This window comes from Oryzias latipes, chromosome 10 (assembly GCF_002234675.1).
Source record: "Oryzias latipes chromosome 10, ASM223467v1".
Lineage (NCBI taxonomy): Eukaryota > Metazoa > Chordata > Actinopteri > Beloniformes > Adrianichthyidae > Oryzias > Oryzias latipes.
Window position 1 is genome coordinate 28536781 of NC_019868.2, and position 20348 is coordinate 28557128.

Here is a 20348-nt window from a genome sequence, read left to right on the forward strand (position 1 = left end):
CCTGCCTCACACAAGTGTATATTAATCACCAGCAATTATGGTCATCAAGACTTGACGCAGTTCCAGCGCGTAACGTTCACGGAGGCCCGTAAGTCTGAATGTGCAGAACGTTTCCTGGATTAACTTCCAGCGACTCACTCTGTGACAAGTGCAAACATTTGCTCAAATCAAGTATTTTGCTAATGAATTTTAGCAGCCTAAAGACCTGAGGGCTGCAGAGCGAGGAGACCTTAACGAGGTATCGCTCATTTACATCTTGTCTATAGGTTGTACTACATTATAATGCCTTCCTGCTTCACACGCTTTACTGTTCAAATATCTCCTTTTGTTGTAAATGTCCATTTTACTGAGGAAATTCTTTTCCTCTCATCCGTCCGTATCAAAGCGCATCAGGGCAGCAACGTCTGTGTGTCTGTAGAGTGTGTTTGTGGGTTTGGGAAAGCCTTTTGGCACATGTGTGTCACTCCCTTTCTACATGTGTATCATAGGAGACAGCTGGGATGAAAGTGGAGTGTCTGCAATCAATGAGCCACCAAAGCCAAGACCTGAAGGTCAGACGCATCTGGCGCACTGAGACAGTAGAGCTTAGTAAGCAAAGGCCCGTTAGCACGATGTCAACTGTCTGTTAATTATTGAGGTTTAGTAATTAGGCCAATTCTGTCAGTTTAAAATGATAAAAAAGATTAAACTCCGCTCAGACTATTAACTCTGAAATACAATTTAATAGGTTATTGTTGGTTTTTATGCTTCAAATTTGTTTTAAGCCTTTATAACAATGCATGTTTTTGTGTGACGATTCCTGGCGGTGGAGATACGAAAGCCAACCCACACTTCTATGAACTGGGATGAGGGGGCCTTCCAGCTCTCTCACACCTGGAGCAACATCCTCCGGCAAAAAACTCACTGTAAACCCGAATAGTCCAATGAGCTCAAAAGTTTTATAATCACTGAACTCAAAAGTAACAAACAAGTTGAGTCAGCTTAAAACCTAAAAGCCGATTCAACTTTTGCCACAGTTATATCTTTATTGGACTGAAACATTTTGAGTAAATGAAACCTTGGAGTCAAAACTTATGAGTAATGAGACGTGATGACGTCATAACGTACGCCCATGAACGTGAACTCAGCCACAGAAGTCTTCAAGATGGCGGAGGTCTGATGCGAGTGTCAACTGGCCCAAGTTGATAACGCACATACGTCTAGGTAAGTCGTATTATTTTATTTTTTATTATATTTTATGACTTTCGCCTCTGTATTATATATTTGTTGCTTCTTTTGATGTTCCTTCTAGTATATCCTTTGTATTCATGACGTGCTCCACGAGTTTGTATCTTCGAATAATATTTGTTCTGAATTAAACAATTATGTATGTTTTGCAGTATCATGTCATCAGAGAATTATTGCTTGTGGTTAAAAGAAGTTGTCGGGGCAAAGTTTCAAGTTTTACGTTTACCGAGTTGGTTGGCGCACATTTTAAATTATCTAACCGTTACTACTAGCTAACCGTTACTACTAGCTAACCGCTAGCTAGCCCTGGCAGAGCGGCTGCCACAGCCACATATACGACTCGGTGGGAATTGCCTTTTTTTTCTACTACATTTTACCACAGGCTCTGTGATTTGGTAATCGTTATGTTTTTCTGTAACTTGTATTTCACGTAGTAACCTAATAAATGCAAATGTGGGCTAAGCTAGCTGCCTTACGCTAACTTGTTCTCGTATCTTATTTTTAGTGAACCGGCGGTGCGTTTGAAAAATAAGAGCGGAGGTAAGTTTGGATTGTAGTTAACATGGCTGCAATATTTAAGACACGGGCAGCTCTCAGTCCAATGAATCCTCCTGGAGAACATTTGACCTTATTGACAAATTAAATTAATTATGAATAAGTAAAAATGTCCAACCTACCTTAAGTTAATGTTATGTAGCAGTTATAACTTTGTCCTGAATTGGGCTCGAGTTAAAGTACTAAATGTATGATATAGTTTGCTTAAGACTCAAAAAACGGTATTTTGGCCCCTGGTTTGGTTGTGATTTGTGTTTCACAATGTCAAATATTTTAATATAACAGTTTTGTCTCTTCCTAAAACATCCATAAAATATTAATATGCATCCTAGATTACATATTGTGGACAGAGTATTGAGGCTATTGTAAAATGCAGCAGTTTTTCCAAGCTACCAGTAGCTTGAAAAAGCTTTAAATTGTGTTTAACATTTTAATTTTTTTTTTTTTTTTTTGTAGATGTGAGCTGAGTTTCATCGCATCACAAATGTCAACCTGCGAAAACAGTTTTATTTTGACCTGGACAGACAGATGCCGAGGATGCTGATCTTGTTGAGACAGAAGGCAGCACGAACCGGAAGGCTCTATGCGACATTCTGCACCTCTATGATAAACAGGTGAGGTATAACTGCATGGCATGATCAACATTATGCATTAGTATAGCTAAAAGAAGGGGCTGACTTGGATCGGTTCATATTAATCACTGAGCGTTTCTAATTCAGTGAATGACTGTAAATGTTTGCTTCACTGGAGAAAAAAACATCGTTGATCCCAATGCATTTGTAAATATGAATTTAATGTCATCTTATGTTTGGTGTATTTTTGAAATAACTGTACAATTTTAAGATAATTAAAAAGACTAAATGAACTGATCTGAGCCAGACCAAAGGGTGCAGTCATTTGAAATATGTTTGCCATATTAATTTGTATTTGTCTCTGTTCAGCAAGAACAGACTGCTAATGTCAAAGGTGCTCCTGTCCTGTACTGGCTTCCCATATACAAACGTGAGGAGGACCCACAGTTCTTCAAAGTTTGGAATGTAGGTACTTTATGATGGATAATGTTTTATTCACTAAATAGTACCAGTGACAGTGTGCTGGTTAATACTCCAGCTGTGTGGGTAATATAACTTAACCAGAAAGTCATGCCAAAGCAATGTTGTGAGGTAAAGCACAAATAGTCTCCTAAAATATTGCACTCCAGCTCATCTGTGCTCCTGTACCTGACCGTGGACCTCGCCTCTGACTCGTCTCGGGCCCACAGCCGTCCTCTATTTCATCTGGATGACGCCAATCTGCTGGACTTTAAAAATGCAGTTGTTGAACTAGAAAATGTAATTCTTCTCTAAGAGTTCTGGAACATCGCCTGTCCGTCCTGGGGGAGGAGTCTTTTTTTATTTATTTTTTTAAAGGAGTTTTCCTTACTGTGTAAGAGGGTCTAACGGCAGGGATGCCCAGTTTAGTTTAGTCTGTTTAATTTAGTTTAGCCAATACCTAATGTATTATGATTTCATGTTCTTGTACAATTGCCGGTATGAAGCCCATGGAGACGACTTTTGTTGTGACATAGGACTATATAAATAAAATTGAACTGAATCTTTGCTCTTAAGTTGCATTGGCAAGAAGGGGATTCTTTCCAGCAGGTTGTGTCATTGTTATGGAGATGTTCTGAGCTGTAGTTGAAAAACTGCCCAATAACAAAGACACAACCTGGTGGAGAGTTACGAGTGCTAACTGTGAGAGCATGACATCAGGAAAGAGTTCCAGAGGGTGAATGTAAGCAGCTGGGTCGGATGGAATTCCTGGACGTGTCCTGAAAGGTGCTGACCATCAGGCACAAGCTGAGAGTTATGTTGGTAAAACTGGTTAGGTGGAGGGAGGGGTGAATAAATGTGATCCTGTTTTCAGATTGTCATGTTACAAAAGCTTTTGTTTATTTTTTTGTGGACAGTGCCTTATGGAATCATGATGATTCTTACAAATAGTCTTATTTTGATTTCATTATATTTTGTATTATATAAGCTCTGTTCTTCCAGATCCTTTTCAAGCAATAAATCAAGCTCTACATGACTTTAGTTAAAGATCACTGTATTGAATTAAGCAAATGTGATTTAAGTGACGTTTTTGTTTTATTTTCTGTCTTTTTAATCAATGCATTTCATCATTTCTGTAATGAGTTTGATAAATGTTTAAATTATTTATTGCTTTGACTACAATGCTTGAAATCATTAATTTAAATCAACTTTAATAATTTTCCTGATGTGTAATTTCTGACCTTCTCTTAAAATGTAAATTTCAGGTTGTAGTTTTTGCATAAAGTTTTCTTCCCTCAAACGATCAATTCTCTCTCTTTAATACTACACTGTTTTTTTTTCTTTGCAGATTAAAGAGTCACCAGAGGCAGACATCAGCAGCACCTCTCATGGCATTCTGACCGTCAGCAACAACAATACAAGTTCAGTGCATTTCTGTCCGCTCAGTACAGCAGTTGTGGTGGAAGATGAGCTTGTGGTAGGCAAATTTCCTAAATGGGTATTTTTTTGAGCGCTAATGTTTGTAGGGAAAGGGCAGCCTAAGAAAATACAGTTTTATGTGGGAAAAGTGTAAAAAAAAAGGCTGATAAACAATTTTTGCTTTTCTTGAAATGTAAGAATGCTCTTTTTTATAAAGTTGTATAAGGAAATGGTGTAAAAAAGATTAGTGCTCATTTTTTGCTTTTCTTGAAGACTGATTTTTTTTTTTTTTTTTTTATGGCTTGTGCACTTTTTCTTAACACAAATTGTGCAGTGTTTTACATTTTCTAGTACCACAAGTTGTTCAAATGTACTTGTGTAAGGTGGTTTAAAAATAAACTTGCAATTACAATTCTGCCTCAGTTTTTCTTTTGTAAGAATGGTCCTGACTAAGAAGGATAAAAAAGGCTTAGTTTAGACTTCAAATGATTAATTTTGAGTTGAGATATATTAAAGTTTTTTAGTTCATTGACTAATGTATTAAGGTTCAATAAAAACAAAATATTCTAGTTTAGTAAAGTAAGAATCTTTAAGTTAGTTAAATAAAAAGTTATTGTTTACTTTTAGTTAAATTGTTTTATTTTATTCAACTCAAAGATTTTAAGTTCAAATAACTTATACTTTTTAAGTAAGTCAACTTAAAAATTATTATGTAATCTGTTTCCTCAAAAATTTTGAGTTCACTGAACTTATTCGGGTTTACAGTGCTGACATCAAGGGGCGGAGTCACTTGTCAAAGTCTGACAGGTGACTCCGCCTCAGTCACACTCATCTGTTTTTTAAAGACGTCACATCACTACCACCTGATGACGACCCTAACGAAGGCGGAAGGTATTCCACCGAAACATGTCGATACGTACAACACCAAAAAAATCAGTGTCTGATAGAAAAATAATTTAAGTACTCAGTATAATTTATAGGCACAATGAACTTTATTGAATCATTGCTGCAACGTGTCAAAATTAGCCCAAAGGCTCTTTTCATCCATAATCCTCTGAAAGGTGTTAAAAATGTCAACCTAAAAACCCCAAAACATCAAATAATAAACGTTTATAAACAAAATATTAAATTAAAAACAACGTTTTTTAAACAACCACTTAAAGTACATATAATAATAAATATGATTATGAGGATTCATGGAACCATTTATTACTTTTGGTTGTTTTAGAGAGATTATTGATTTTTTTTTTTGTTAACTTTTTCTGAAGCTTGTACTTTGTAGATGGTCCCTTAGCAGCTGTTTCAATTGAATCTTTTTGTTTAAATCTCGTAAAAAATAAAAATAATTCTGATCTTTTTTCTATCAAAATGCCTTTGTAGGTCATTCTGTGAGTCAAGATAAACCAATAGAGACACTTGCTGACAGGTTTGAAACTAACTTTATCGAGATGTTTTTGTGCGTCTCCTGCCCAAACTAGCGTCGTAGTTTATACTTTTTATTTTCATTGATTTTAATTCATAGCACTGTAAGCAGAATGTGTTCTTTGATTCCATTGTGCACAAAAACATTGCCAATATTGAACACCATTGCATAAACCAGCAGCAAAAAGCCACAAAGTCATGTCCTTTATCAATATTTATAAAATATTACTCCCTAAAAAACATTTAAAAGCAAGTTAAACAAAGATAAAAACATGAAACCCTTAAAAATAAAGGAAAGGAATGGACGGTTAACTGTTGACTGCAGTGAAAGACTGAGGAAGATGACTGACACGGATGATGGAAAGTGACATTTATGGGAGGAAAAAGACGCTCTGGTAATGGGAGGGGAGGGGTGGGGGTCCTGGAGTGCATCCATGCAACAGATTAAACTGACAGCTGAACTTATTGTGTAGTGTACTAGATAAATGGTGAAATGTGGACAGAGCCCTGAGGCACCCCACCACCGTGACCAAACTGCGTTTTTTATTTTATTTCCAACTGCGTGATAGACGTGAGGGAACAAAAGCCAAAGCTATGCTATAAACATTATGTCTGTCTGCTAGTCCAAAAATCGAATAAGTTAAAAGAATCACTAACTATGACCAAAACCTATGAAACACAGATCCTGGAGCTCATTTGTTGCACAAAGTGATGTCAAAATGGAAAGTTGTCTGTTTCCTTTAAACAGTATTTTTGGAATTCCTCTTTAAGTGAAAACCAAATGGAAACAGTAAATATTTGAACTAAACAGAATAAATGTCAGAAACGTCTAAAATGTGCGATTAGATCAGCGGAACACGGCCGCCGTCGCTGAGGGCCTGGTACCACCTACCAGGGATGGGGTAGGGGGCAGATGGTCCGAGGAGCAATGTGAGCGTATTTAACATAAAAAACTCTGTAGTCAGAAACTGCTTGTCGAGGAAATAAAAAAAAAAAAAAAACTTTTGCCGATTCTTCTAAAAATTACATGGACGTGTCCGTCACTCCCAGCCGACCCAAAAATATAATGGTTGCTATGGAGATAAACCAATGGAAAAGCTGCCATTTTCCCCCAAGAATTTGTCACATCCAGAGTGGCATGGGTAGAAGGGGGACAGTGAGGGGCGTGCAGCCGCTCAGTCAGCGGGGGCGGGTCAAAGGGTGGTCGGCGGCGGCGAGGACGGGTGGCACCTGCTAGCCATACGACAACATTATAAATATGGATATTTTTAAGCCCAAACTGTTGGAAACAGCTGACATCTCAGCATCCAGCACCCTCTCCTCAGCAGCAGCAGCAGCAGCAGCAGCAGCAGCAGCAGCAGCAGCAGCAGCAGCAGCAGCAGCTCAGAGGTCTGCAGACGCGTGGAGCAGCATGACAGGAAGACGGCACAGCGCCACTGCTTTCATGCTCAACTCCAGTCACACTGCATTAATGATGCAGGTCAAATGACATTTATAGGTATGCTCCATTTTTTCTGCATCGCATGTATTTGTAAGGCAAGGCAAGGCAAGGCAAGTGTATTTGTATAGCACAATTCGTACACAAAGTAATTCAAGGTGCTTCACAAAACAGAAAAGTGCATTAAAATCACAATACATCATAGAAATAATCAACATAAAATTTACTTTAAAAAAAAAAAAAAAAGATTTAAAAAGAAAGGAAGGAAAGAAAGGTGCAGATAGGACCTTTCAGTCATATACACGGCTAAACAGAAATGTTTTAAGTCTAGATTTGAACATGAACACAGAAGAGGCCTGTCTTACGCCTTCAGGGAGGCTGTTCCAGATTTTAGCTGCAGAATATTGAAACGCTGATTCCCCTTGTTTAGTTCTTAGACTCTGGGAATCAACAGGAGGCCGGCCCCTGAGGTCCTCAAAGTACGAGATGGTTCATATGGCACTAACATGTCAGAGATGTACTTTGGTGCTCGGCCATGGAGAGACTTGTACACAAGCAGAGCTGCTTTGAAGTCTATTCTTTGAGGTACAGGGAGCCAGTGCAAAGACCTGAGCACAGGACTAATGTGATCATACTTCCTGGTTCTGGTCAGGACTCGAGCAGCAGCATTCTGGATGTACTGAAGCTGTTTTACAGCTCGTTTGGACAGGCCGGTGAGCAGGCCGTTACAGTAGTCTAACCTACTGGAGACAAATGCATGAATAAGTATCTCCAGGTCTGGCTTTGAGATTATGTTTTTGATTTTGGCAATGTTTTTCAGGTGGTAAAATGCCGTTGATGTTACTGACTTGATATGGCTGTTAAAGTTCAGGTCAGAGTCCATGATTACCCCTAGATTTCTGACTTGATTTGAGGGTTTAAGAGACAGAGAATGAAGGTAGCTGCTGACAATTTCTCTTTGTTTCTGTGGGCCAAAAACAATAACTTCGGTCTTGTTTGAGTTTAGCTGGAGAAAGTTGTTCTGCATCCACGCACTGATCTGTTGGAGGCAGTGGCTGAGTGAATCCACTGGCCCATATTCACCTGTTGTCAGTGACACATAGATCTGAGTATCATCTGCATAGTTGTGATAAGATATGTTATTACTGCGTATTAACTGCCCTAGTGGCAGCATGTAGAGGTTGAACAGAAGGGGTCCCAGGATCGATCCCTGGGGCACACCACAATTCAAGCCCATGTAGTCTGAGACACAACTCCCAATTTCAACAAAATATTTCCTGTCTTCTAGATAAGACTTGAGCCAACTTAGGGCAGATCCAGAGATGCCAACCCAGTCTTGGAGTCTGTGCAAAAGGATCCCATGATCAACAGTATCAAAGGCAGCGCTCAGGTCTAGCAGGATTAAGACAGAGACTTTTCCATCATCAGTGTTCAGGCGGATGTCATTGGTTACCTTGATAAGAGCAGTTTCTGTGCTATGATGGGGTCTAAAACCTGACTGGAAAACATCAAACGAATTGTTTAATAAGAGAAAGTCAGTGAGCTGTTGGTAGACAACTTTTTCAAGGACTTTTCCTAAAAAATGGCAGATTAGAGATAGGTCTGTAATTATTCAGTACAATGGGATCAAGACCGCTCTTTTTCAGGAGGGGTTTAATGACTGCAGTTTTTAAGGCCTCTGGAAATATTCCAGATTGAAGAGACATGTTAACTATTTGAGTAATTGATGGCAACACACTGTTCAAGACAGACTTTAGAAATCTAGTGGGTAACACATCAAGGCAGCATGTAGACGAGCTCAGACGGGTGATGGTCTCTTGGACAGTTTGGTCAGTGACAGGTATAAAGTGAGTCAGCTTAGAGTGAGTAGGTGGCCGTTCGATAGTTATATGTGTTGTGGAGTTGATGGCTTTTTTAATGCCCTGAACCTTGTCATTGAAAAATACAGCAAACTCATTACACTTAGGTGTATAAACCAATTCTATTGGTAGCTGGGTTGGAGGGTTAGTTAATCTGTTAACTGTTGTGAATAGGATACGAGAGTTGCTGCTGCAACTTCCAATTATTTCAGAGAAGTACCTTTCCCTTGTTCTGCATAAGATCTGGTTATAAGCGTACAACTCCGCCTTATATATTCCATAATGAACCTGGAGTTTTGACTTGCGCCACTTTCGCTCGGCTCTGCGGCACTGTTGTTTGTGTGCCCTGACTAGATCATCATTCCTCCAGGGAGCTTTCTGTCTATGTTTTCTCAATTGAACTTTCATAGGGGCAATGGCATCCAGAACATTCAAGATGCTAGAAGTAACAGAATTCAGCATTTCATCAACATTGGCACCAGAGACGTTTTCAGGGTTTATCATTTCTACAAACTGTGCCCTAGTGCTCTCATTTATTTGTCTCCTTTGGACAACTGCAGGGCCAGGCGGTGGTTTGGGAGCAACAGACAGGTCAAAGAATACACAGAAATGATCAGAGAGGGCGACATCAACCACACTGACATTGTAAATATTAACCCCCTTTGTGATGAGCAGGTCCAGAGTGTGCCCTCTGCTGTGGGTGGGGCAACTCACATGCTGAATTAGACCAAAGGTTTCAAGGACAGCATTGAGCTCTTTTGCATTTCTGTCATTGACATTATCAACATAAACATTAAAATCACCTGTAATGACTAGACCATCAAAGTCTGTGCACACAACTGAGAGCATTTCAGTGAAATCATCAATGAAACTTTGGCTGTGCTGAGGAGGTTTGTACATAACTATGCAGAGTAAGGGAGGAGTTTGTTTTAACTCAATCTTAAAGGACACATACTCAAATGATGAAAACACACCAAATGATAGTCTGCGGGTTGCAATATTATCTCTAAACAGTGCAGAAACGCCTCCACCCTTTTTATTTTCTCGTATTTGTACTATTCTGCACTGAGATTCTTTCTATAAAAAAGATGAAACATTAAATACAAAAGCTACAGTTTTCTTTTATTATTTTATCTAAAGAGAATCTCATCTAAGTTTGAAGATTTCTGCTTTTAACTGCTGTGGATCTGGTCATTTAGGGTCTGAATTTGGGCTCTAAAGGAATCTCATCGATCACTTGCCGATGCTAAAATGCCCGGCATTTGTTAAAAAATGTAATTATTTAATTATTATTTTAATTTAATTCACGATAGGGCCAGCCAATTGAAAATCGACAATGAGGAAGAAGAATTCTATGACACCAAGTCATTTACATGTGGATATATCGAAATAGAAGAAGCCTGGCACAAGATTTACCAGATTTACACCGTTCCAACTGTAGGTAGCGGACATGCGCTGTAAAAAGTAGAAGAAGAAGAAGAAAAAGCCCCTCCCTGCTCATCCTTGGGCTCCAGGACTCCCAGGACATTGGATGCACGATGCTCGATATTTCTTCTAAAGTTCTGCTTCTGGTATGGCGGCGCGCACGCTGATTTGCAGCTCACGCTGCAACAACCCTTGATGAATTTTCCAATTTCATTTAAATGCTAATTAGACTCTGATGGCAGACTTGGGGCTCCTCTCTTTCAATGAGCAAATGGATGCTCCTCCAGTTGGGTTGCATTTAGCTCCAATTCATTCTTGGGCGCGGCGAGGCCTCAGCAGCCCGCCGTTTCGGATAATGATGAGCATCCTGTGGTCTCTGGGTACAGACGCAGAACCGCTGTGCAGCGGAGATAGTCTATTTACCCTACACCCATGAAATCCATCAAGTCTTTTAAGCAATTTCCATTTGTGCGGCGCTGTTCTCCGCCTGTTAAGGTATCGATGGAGGATCCTGTGAATCATTCATGCGTTTCATAACAGCAAACAGAAAAAAAAGGAGGGGGCTGAACAGGTATAGAGAGGAGATGACTGGAAATCAGTCGAAATCTGGAACAGAAGCACAGAAAGTCAGAGAGTAAAATATCCAGAGGTGAGAAGAGGCAAAACAAGAGCAAGAGGCTCCGGCAGGAGTTCTGTCAGTCTGTGCCTCTTCATGTTATCGATTCCTAACGTCAGTGGACACGGGATGGTATTTCATGTAGACCTGCCTCGCTAAATGTCAGAATGGTTTTAACTGAAGACGCCTGAAACACAACAAAACCTCATCGTCCTTCAATGGGTCAAACGGGACCAGAAGTTCATAATATCAATGATAAACGAGGTCTTCAGAGAAAAAAGCAAAGAAAAGCTTTTTTAAAGTAATTTAAACCACACTTGATGTATTGATCTGTTGATAGAGATATAGAAAAATCACAGAAAATGTGATTTTAATGTAAATTGCAAAAACAGGCCCCAAGAAGTTAGTACAAAATCTGCCAATGGGGTGAGAAAAATGTCTTTTTAAGAATTTCAAGAAAAACATTCTAGTCACCAAGACATATTTTCTTAAACTGAGATTATGTCGCTATGGAAATACTGTCTCTATGAGGCATTTTTTAAATAAATTCTTGACACACTTGCCTTTTGACTTTCCTAGGTTTGGAGTTTATGAAACTGATTTGATCTTTCCAACTGAAAAATCTGTTTTCTGATGTCGTCTGTGTTGGTAATTAATTTATTTTCAGACACTTCAGAAAAATGGAAGATTAAATATTAGTATTAAGGAATAAAAGAAACAGAATTTTATGGCAAAGTAACCAATTAAAGACAAACTAAACAAGAATAATAGTTTTTCCTGAAAATAAACAAAACATTTAAAGTAACACTTTACATTTAAATTGCAGTAAAAACAAATGAAAACTCACTTTAGTTTAACTTCACCAGTATTTTCGTGTAAAGTTTTCCGAACATGCTGCTTTTAAATATTTGTTTAAATTGTTTTGAAATAAATGAAAGAAAATAAATCAATTTGCTGTATTTCTTGTAGAGTTAAATACAATTACACTTCAATAATTTGGGAAAAGAAACTGCTTGTGTGAACAACACTTTGTTTAAACTTTTTTTTTAAAATCTTGTAGCTTTCATTGCAACAATCCTTTAAAAATATGGTTGCAACTTTGGGCGTTTTCTTGTCTAACAATCACAAAAGGGATGCCGAAAGGATCCTGGAGGGTCTGTAATTTTCCCAAATTGTAGAGAAAATGTTCAGGTTAATCAGGAGGGGAAAGAAAAACGTGGAGGGAAATGTCAGCTGCTAATTTCATCAAACGTTTGTGAGACGGCTCAATAATTATCTGAAGTGCCGTCATCACTAATGACTTTTTAGGCTGACTTCCTGTCCTGTCTGTCTGCCGGCTCGTCTGTCTGTGTCCGGGGGCCGTTGGGATGCCGCTGGGTGGAGACCAGAGCAGCAATAAAAAACCTGCTGAGCGTCCAAAGTGCACATGTGGAGACACTGATTCACAGTCTGATAAGCAAAAGTGCCTGACGGCTGTGGCCATAAGGGAAATGCTGCACATTCACGCAGTGACAGAAAAGTCCAAGATGGCCACTTGAAGCTACGCTACGTCATGCTTGGAAACCTCAAAAAGGAGGGGCACCGAGAACTGAGTTTCGATCGTGTCACAAGCCCATAAGTCGCCTCTTTTGATGCTACAACCCCCTAACTTTGTGGAGAAAAGTCTTATCTGTTCCTGCTGTTGGTGCAGCAGATAAAAGAGCGACAGGAAACGGATTAGACTGTGCCAGTTACTGTTTACTGATTCACCAACTCAAAGAAAACGCTTTTAAAGGAATTAAAACTGAAAGTGATGGGTTTCCGAATGCATGACTCAATAAAAAAAGAAAAGATCAATAAATACTGAGAGGAAGACGGATTTTCTCACATTTTCTGAATTCTTTAAGAAAAAGTGAAGAGATAAAAGCATCTGTTAAATGTAAATCTAAATCAGCATTTTCTTCTAAATATAGTGACTGAATGCACTGCTTTCACCTTTTGAAGGCAGTAAAGTAAGATAAAAGAAAGATTGACATGTTTGTGATGCGGTTGGTTGAAATCTCTTTGATCTTAAGGATAAACCGTGAATGTGGTTGAGATTAACTTTATGGCTCTTTGAACGCGGCCTTTGTGTGAAACATCAGAAAAAAAAGGAAGATTCCTGCTCAGTTAGGATTAGGGGCCATAGTTTGATTCAGATTGTAAAATGGTGCAGAAAAAAAAAGGTATGAAAGCTTTGGTCACGTGCACCTGCACGGGTCCGGCTTGACCCGTACGGGGGCTGCAGGTTTTTGGGTCCAGTTGTATCTTGAGGGGAGCGCAGGTGTGTCTTGAGGCTCGGACGGCCACCTTAAGGGACGTCATGAAAATGGAAGTACCAATATCGTGTGTGTGGTAAGTGTATGGTAAAGTATTGGTAAAGCTAATGGAAGTTTTATGCACTAATGACGTACGGGTGCTGCTGTCTTTACTAGTTATTATTAAGGTGTGAGTACTGACTCTTTACTGCATGCATGGGGTGTGCATAAAATCCATATGACCATACTGACCCTTACGTGTTGTATAAGTGTTCACTACGACCGGTCGCCTGCAGAAAAAAGGTGCATGAACATGTTGTGTCTACGGGTTCACTGAGGGGTCTATGACCTAGGTACTTTGTGCGGGTCACCTGCGTGCTTGCAGAGCAGGGGTGGGCAATTCCAGTCCTCAAAGGGCCGGTGCCCTGCAGATTTGAGATATTTGCCTGTTTCAACACACCGGATTTTAATTACAAATCAACGTCTGCACAACTCTCTTGATAACAGAGTCATGTTTGTCATGGTCGTGTTAACTCAAGGAAACACCAACAACCTGCAGGCACAGTGGAATTGCCTACCCCTGTCGTAGAGGTTTGACCATCTCAACCTCTTCTCTGGAAACGCCACACTCAGCGAACTTTTGTTGGTTTTAACACCCAGATCCAACCCTGAGTGTTGACCATCGCTTCATAATTTTATATTTCTTGGTAGGACTTGACCCTGGACTCAAACCAACAAGGTTGGCATCAGGAAGGACACTCCAGCTCAAGGCCACTGAGCAAATGGGTTAAAAAATGTCATGGATGTAAGGCTGGTGTCTTCTACCTTTCCGCCCACTGTAGAGAGTTTTCTGGGGTCTTTCTCATGATAGTTAGTCTTTGCTCCTTTAAGCTGCTGGTTGGTGGAACAAAACAAAGTTAATCAGTGGATTTAGGTCCATGTTCCAACAGAATTTCATGATCTGCCTCCAGAAAATGGGCGAGTTAGTTAGAAAAAAATGGTTTTCTTAACCCATCTGCAAAGACTGCATGTGGCCGTTAAACTCATCATTGGAAACGTTTAAAAATATCTCTAAAAAGTGGACTGTTGCTGCTGCTAGTTCAGAGTTAAATGTTTTCTCATGTTCTGGCTGTGGTTTCGACACAGAATAAACATAGAACTGAAGGGAGAGGAGCGGTTCCCTGGATTGGCTCCATTATCTGATACGTGATCAGGCTATCAAGGAAGCATCTGCACCAAAATCCGATGCGCGGGCCGAAGAAACGTGACCCGGAGTGGACTCGGCAGGTTTCCGGTGACACTAATCTAAAACCACCGACAGATTCTGTCGTATCATCTCCATGTGATCAATGCGGCTGATGAGGAAGCAGGAATGTGAAGACGGGGATGTCTATCATTGTTCTTGAGAGTGAGAGTTTGCAGAAGAAAAAAAAGAGAATCTTATGTTGTCTTTTGTTGTTTTTAACTCTTGTTTATTAAACAGCTAAATCTTATGCCTCAAAATATTATTTTCTATCTTAAATATTTTAACGTTTTTAAATGCGAGACTCAACATTTCGAGGGGCCCAGAAATGTCGCTGTAAAAAAATTCGATGGTGAAAACGTCGCTTCTACCGTCTCATCGACATCCAGCCAATCAGATCATGACACCGACGTGACGTCAGCGTTTGCTACGTTCTGTTGAAGCCCAAGATGGTGGAAAAAATTACGACATAAATTTCAAAGATTTAAAAAATTCATTCCATAAATCTCCAGAAAAGATTTAGGAAAATGTTTGCCCAAACTGCTTCTTTCTCTACAAGTTAACCCTTTGTATTTAATTCCCCCTGCAGCTGATACCCATCCCTGTAGGTTTGTGGTACTTCACTGCATCTGCACCAGTTACCTATTACCTGTATTCTCATACATTACATTTTATAAAGATGAAGCCGAGATGGCATTTTTCTTTTATTTTGGCGAGTCATTTCTCATCATCAGCATTTCATTGTTGACCTGTGTTGATACCACATGTAACAAATAAAGCTGTGATGGTTTATTTTTAGCCTCATGGATAAAGCACTGATTAATTTAACACTCGACGTCCCCTTTGACACATTAAAGACGGGAATCTTAACAGCTCACATCCGGAGCAAAGTTCAGATCCAAACCAGTTTCTTTGTGATCCAGAAATCTTTCTTTTATCTCACTTTACAACCTACAAAAAGTGAAACCAGTTCATTCAGTCCATATATTTAGATGACTCTTAGATAAAGTGCTGATTTACATTTAACATATGATTTTATCTCAAAACTTTGTACTGTAGGTAAAATGTCACAAAAATATGTAAACACAAAGGCCAGCCCTAAACATTTTCTTTTTTTAAATTGGAATGAGGCTTTTTCCTGATTGAAAACGAGACTCCCTGCAGGATTCTGAATCATCTGTGAGGGTCCGATTCTGCAGGCCGCTGGTCCTGTTAGAAGACCACTGCAGAGGTCGAGCCCAAAGACGAAGAAGGAGTAGGGTTGGAAAAGAGCAAAGGTCATGTCTAATGTTCAAGAGGTGCATGCTGGGAAGTGAAGGAGCTGTTCTCTGAGTGAAAGCTGGACAGGAAAAGACAGGAAGAGCTGACTGTCCTTAGTGGGAAAATCACAACATAACAGAGAGAGTCAATCAAAGAAAATCTCCTTTACTCTGGAGCTGAGATGTTCAGAAAGCTGAAGAAACTGGTAAAACTATACATTCCTGAGCTGATAACAGTCAAAAGTTTGTAAAATCCTTTCACAAACAGAAGTGATGGACAGTAAATATGTTTAATCTGAAGCTTTAGATGTGTGGAGATAACTTCAAAGCATGAAAGTCAGAGGACAGATGAGATTGGAGGCAAATTTCCCGCCGTGACTGAGGAGAGAATAAAGCAACACTGATACGGAAAGGTGGGAAAATGAAATATTATGTGAGATGGCTGCATTACTATTGTTTACTGCTTGAATTTGAAGTACTGAACAACCCTTTTGTGCTTTTTTGTTGTTTTTAATATTGCACACTATAGTGTCAACTATGAGTTTCAAAATAAAGGTAAGGGATTACACTGGTATTTTTTCTCCAGCATTGAAAAACTTGAAATTGCTGCTTCATTTCTATTTTATAATATTTTATGCTTTAAATCGACTGAAATCCTTTTGCTTTTAATTTGTAAGAAAATACATTTTGTGCATCAAAATTTACATTTTCCATAAAAAACTATTAACAAAAAAAACGTTAACTGCTGTAAACTAACAAAATAAAAGAGCAAGACTCAGCCGTCTTCCGTCTTATCCTGCTGCTTCTGTGCTTTAGCTCTGATTGTAGTGTCAGGAATGAAGGTTAAACTCCCACCTTAACTCTCCTGAAGCATAATACTAATATTTTCTGTGAATGTATTTCCGATTTATAAAGAAAAATTACCTTTTTTTTTTTATTATAAACCTTTCAAGTCAGTTGTGAGCACAAAAAGCCTGATGGGAAACGGTACATTTGTACATCACATTAGATATATTAGAAAAAGCTCAGATTTATGTTTTTTGATGATAAAAAAAACACCTGAACTCACATCCAAAGGTACAGGTTCTGTCAGAGAAAACGACCACCAGCAAGAAGGTACAAAAAAAAAAGGCTGATGTTGCTCAAAGTTAAAGGTCGCGTCACACAGCCGCTACGTACAATATGTGCATGTATGAAATATGTTGCACAGAGGAAAAGTGGATAGGTTTTCTCCAGGGACTCCAGCCTCCTCCCACCTTCACTCTAAATTGTCCCTAGGTGTGAATGTGAGTGTGTATGGGTGTGTGATTGTGGCCCTGCGACACACTGGCGACCTCTCCGGGGTGTGCCCCGCCTTCACCCACAAGTGGCTGGGCTAGAATCTGACACCCCGTGACCCCCGAAATGGACAAAAACGGGTTTAGAAGATGAATGAATTAATGAATGAACACGTGAAGCTGCGCTTTGTTGAATTTCTTCACTTTGACGTTCAGAGCGCCGAGCAGAAATCCCACCGCGTCAGCACCACGGTCAGCGCCCGCCGAGGGTCCTTACCATGCTTTGTTTAACATAAACAGTGGGATTCCCCTGGTCTGCACCAGTTTGAAGTCAGGTAACGCGAGAGTCCCATCCCCGCCCACCATACCTAGCCCCCTCTCGCAACCCGCTCTCCGCTCTGCGCCAGACAACAACCTGCAGCAGACCTGAACCCCCCACCTGGACGGGCCGGATGGGGGAAGTGGAAGACCCCCACACTGTATATACTGCAGAAGGGGTGAAAAATTGGCTGATTTATAAACCTGTCACACAATACGCCAATTGTGTATGAACTGTGTGTGATTGTCGCGCTCTTTATCTGCAATCTGTTAATGATTCGTGTGTCAATTACGGAGTGTGAACGTGATATGTGCAACGTATGCGCGTCATAAAAGGTATATATCGGTGGCACATGCGTGAAAAATCAGTTAGCCAAATGTGGAATAAACGGTCATTAAAAGACACAAAATTGTGAATGCATCTTGCAAAAATCACACACATTTGCGTAGGATTTACATAATAGTTGCATATAAACTATGCTAAATAAGCATAAACTGTGTAATTCTTAACCGACCAAAACTTTTTAAACAGCTCAAAACCAAATTTACGAAAAGATGGACAAAGCCCTCAACGGATATCTGAGCACATCGACGACATGCAAGAAACAATCATGAATTACGTTTATAACGCATGGATCACGTCAGACTGAAATTTCATACGTAGACAATGCGCAAATTGTCTGTAGTGACTTTGCGACACGGCCATAAGATTGGGAATTTTCCAGAGATTTAAGGATGAGAATGTTGTCTTGACAACTCATTGAGTTAGCAAAGAAAAGAAGAGCAGAACAACTTTAGCTTCTGTGCACATCCACAGATGGTATGTCACATAAAATGCATTTTAATCAAGCACTTTTCTGATTTTCCATCAAGCATCTCCAGTTATAGAAAATATCCTCAAACCTCTTTGTTGTCAGGAATTCTGCTGAGATCCTCCTGCACCACCTGAGCTACAGCTAAAGTCCAGAGCAGGAGGTTTAAAGTCAAGCAAAGTTTAAAAAAAGAAGGTCGCTTTGGAGCAAAACCCAGACTGAACCAAGCCTTGGTTCATTATTATAAATGTAGCGGGAGCTGAACTTCTTGTTTTGTTTTGAGAGGACTTTAATTTTAAAATCCTCTAAGTCAAATTGTAGGTTGTTTTTTTAAGCTCTTTCAGCTTCATCATATTAAAAAGGGTTTACACATTGGAATCATCCAGCATGAGAGGGAACATATGTGTGGGATGTTCACAAAAACCTGCATACGTCGGAACTATATTCCAATAAAACCATTGGAACTATTATTGCACACATGGATAGTTTTTATTTCTCATTATTTGATCTGCTTGGTGTTGCTCTTTCTTTCTACGCTTCTGGTGAAACAATGTCAGTTTTAAGTCTAACATGCCGGGTTGTTTTTTTTACATAAATCTACAAAGATAATGTTAAATTCCCCATTTTCCTTTATTTCATTGTCTGCCAAAAAGGACAGAGCAAGGCAGCTGGGTAACAAGTTGCAAAGCCTTTTGAAACCTCTGACATGTACTGAACCAGTCTGTAGCATTTTGAGGGCAAGCACACGTCTTAAAAACCCCACCCTGTGGCACTCAGCTCCAATAAAGCCATTTCTGAGGGCTTTAGTGTTCTCAGGACCCCTGTGACCTCAGTAATTGGAAAACTAATGGGAGGAAGTTTGGAACCACGAGTAATATGCCTAAAGCCGACCATCCAGCTTTGGGATCATGAGGAAAACCTGCTGTGATTAAACAGAAACCATGTAAGGCATTGCTTCATCCATTCTCGCCCTGCTGGAGAGCATCCCAGCCTGTCCCTGGATAGTTTTTTTTTTAATAAGATCTCTTCCAAAAGACTTTTCCTCTGTTGGCAGCATCGTTCTTTGGTTCTTAAAAGCTAATTTAACACACATCATCCAAATGCAATTGTCAGAAAGATGGATTATTAAGCGTCAACTGTTTTATCTGGCCCGATGTTTGCTGAAGAAGAAAGGGTTTGTAATCACGGTGTGTAACGAAAGCCCCATGTGAGGGGCAGGTGGGCTTTTAATAGAGAAACAAGTCTCAAGGGGAACCGCAAGACAGACCTGCATAACCCCCTAAACACCGGAGCTGTCGTCTGCAGCACCTACTGTACATAACACACGCCAACATCCCGTAACTGTCGATCAACTTAGCCTCTTTCCTCCGCAGCAGATTTACATCGATTGGGTGAACACTTCAGAATCCGCTGGAATAATGTTTAATGCTGGAGCAAAAGCTAAAGCTCCAGTTACCATGCAGCCGCCCCAAGAGCCCGGGCCACCCAAAAACCTCGTACGGGTCGACCCTCGTATGGGTCGACCCTCATACGGGTCAACCCTCGTATGGGCCGACCCTACAGGTCATGTGACGAAGGCTTCAGACGGAAGCGGCAGGACAAATTCCCAGCTCCATTTCTCCGTTTACAAGCCTATTTGTCTGTTTCTGTGCATGAAAAAGGGGATGATCAAACTTTTGAAGAGTAATCCCACCAAGGACAGCAACCTTAAAATGACGTCTGATTAGGAACCTGTTAGTTAAATCAACCAATCAGAGGGTGGGGGGCGGGGCTTCAACAGGAACAGCATCTGTTAGAGAAAGATGGACAGAACTGCTTCATAAAATACCAGATTTTTAAATCAAAAGGAACCAAACACTGGTATAAAGTTAGAAGAGTTGGACTAGATGGCTTCAAAACAACAAACCTGATTTCCACTTCACAAAAACTGGAAATTAAAGTCACACAGAAACAAAGTCACATTTCAAAGCTACAGAAGAACACAGTACAAAAACAGCCCCAAGTTAGTCTAAATTTCTTACACCATTGGTAGATTTTCTTCAGATAAGCAAGTAATTATAATAATAATAATAATAATGATAATAATGATAAATCAGCCAACAGGGTAAGAACAATGGTCTACAAAATGGTCACAAAGACACGCTCTCTCTCTTACTTTACAATTCAAAAAC

At 39.8% G+C, this 20348-nt stretch overlaps 1 protein-coding gene and 1 long non-coding RNA gene across 4 annotated transcripts in view; one reads left to right on the forward strand and one right to left on the reverse strand.

The window, feature by feature from the left end:
- Nucleotides 1-20348, reverse strand: part of LOC101173638 (5-hydroxytryptamine receptor 4) — a 180681-nt gene that overhangs the window by 135141 nt on the left and 25192 nt on the right. The window lies entirely within an intron of this gene.
- Nucleotides 272-4644, forward strand: LOC111948043. 2 transcript variants are annotated; one of them, XR_002874035.1, is made up of 5 exons: nucleotides 290-1203; nucleotides 1733-1767; nucleotides 2239-2396; nucleotides 2724-2819; nucleotides 4162-4644. It is a non-coding gene; the product is annotated as an uncharacterized LOC111948043 (long non-coding RNA). The 2 variants fall into 2 exon arrangements; XR_002874034.1 differs by having other exon boundaries at nucleotides 272-1203; nucleotides 2239-2819.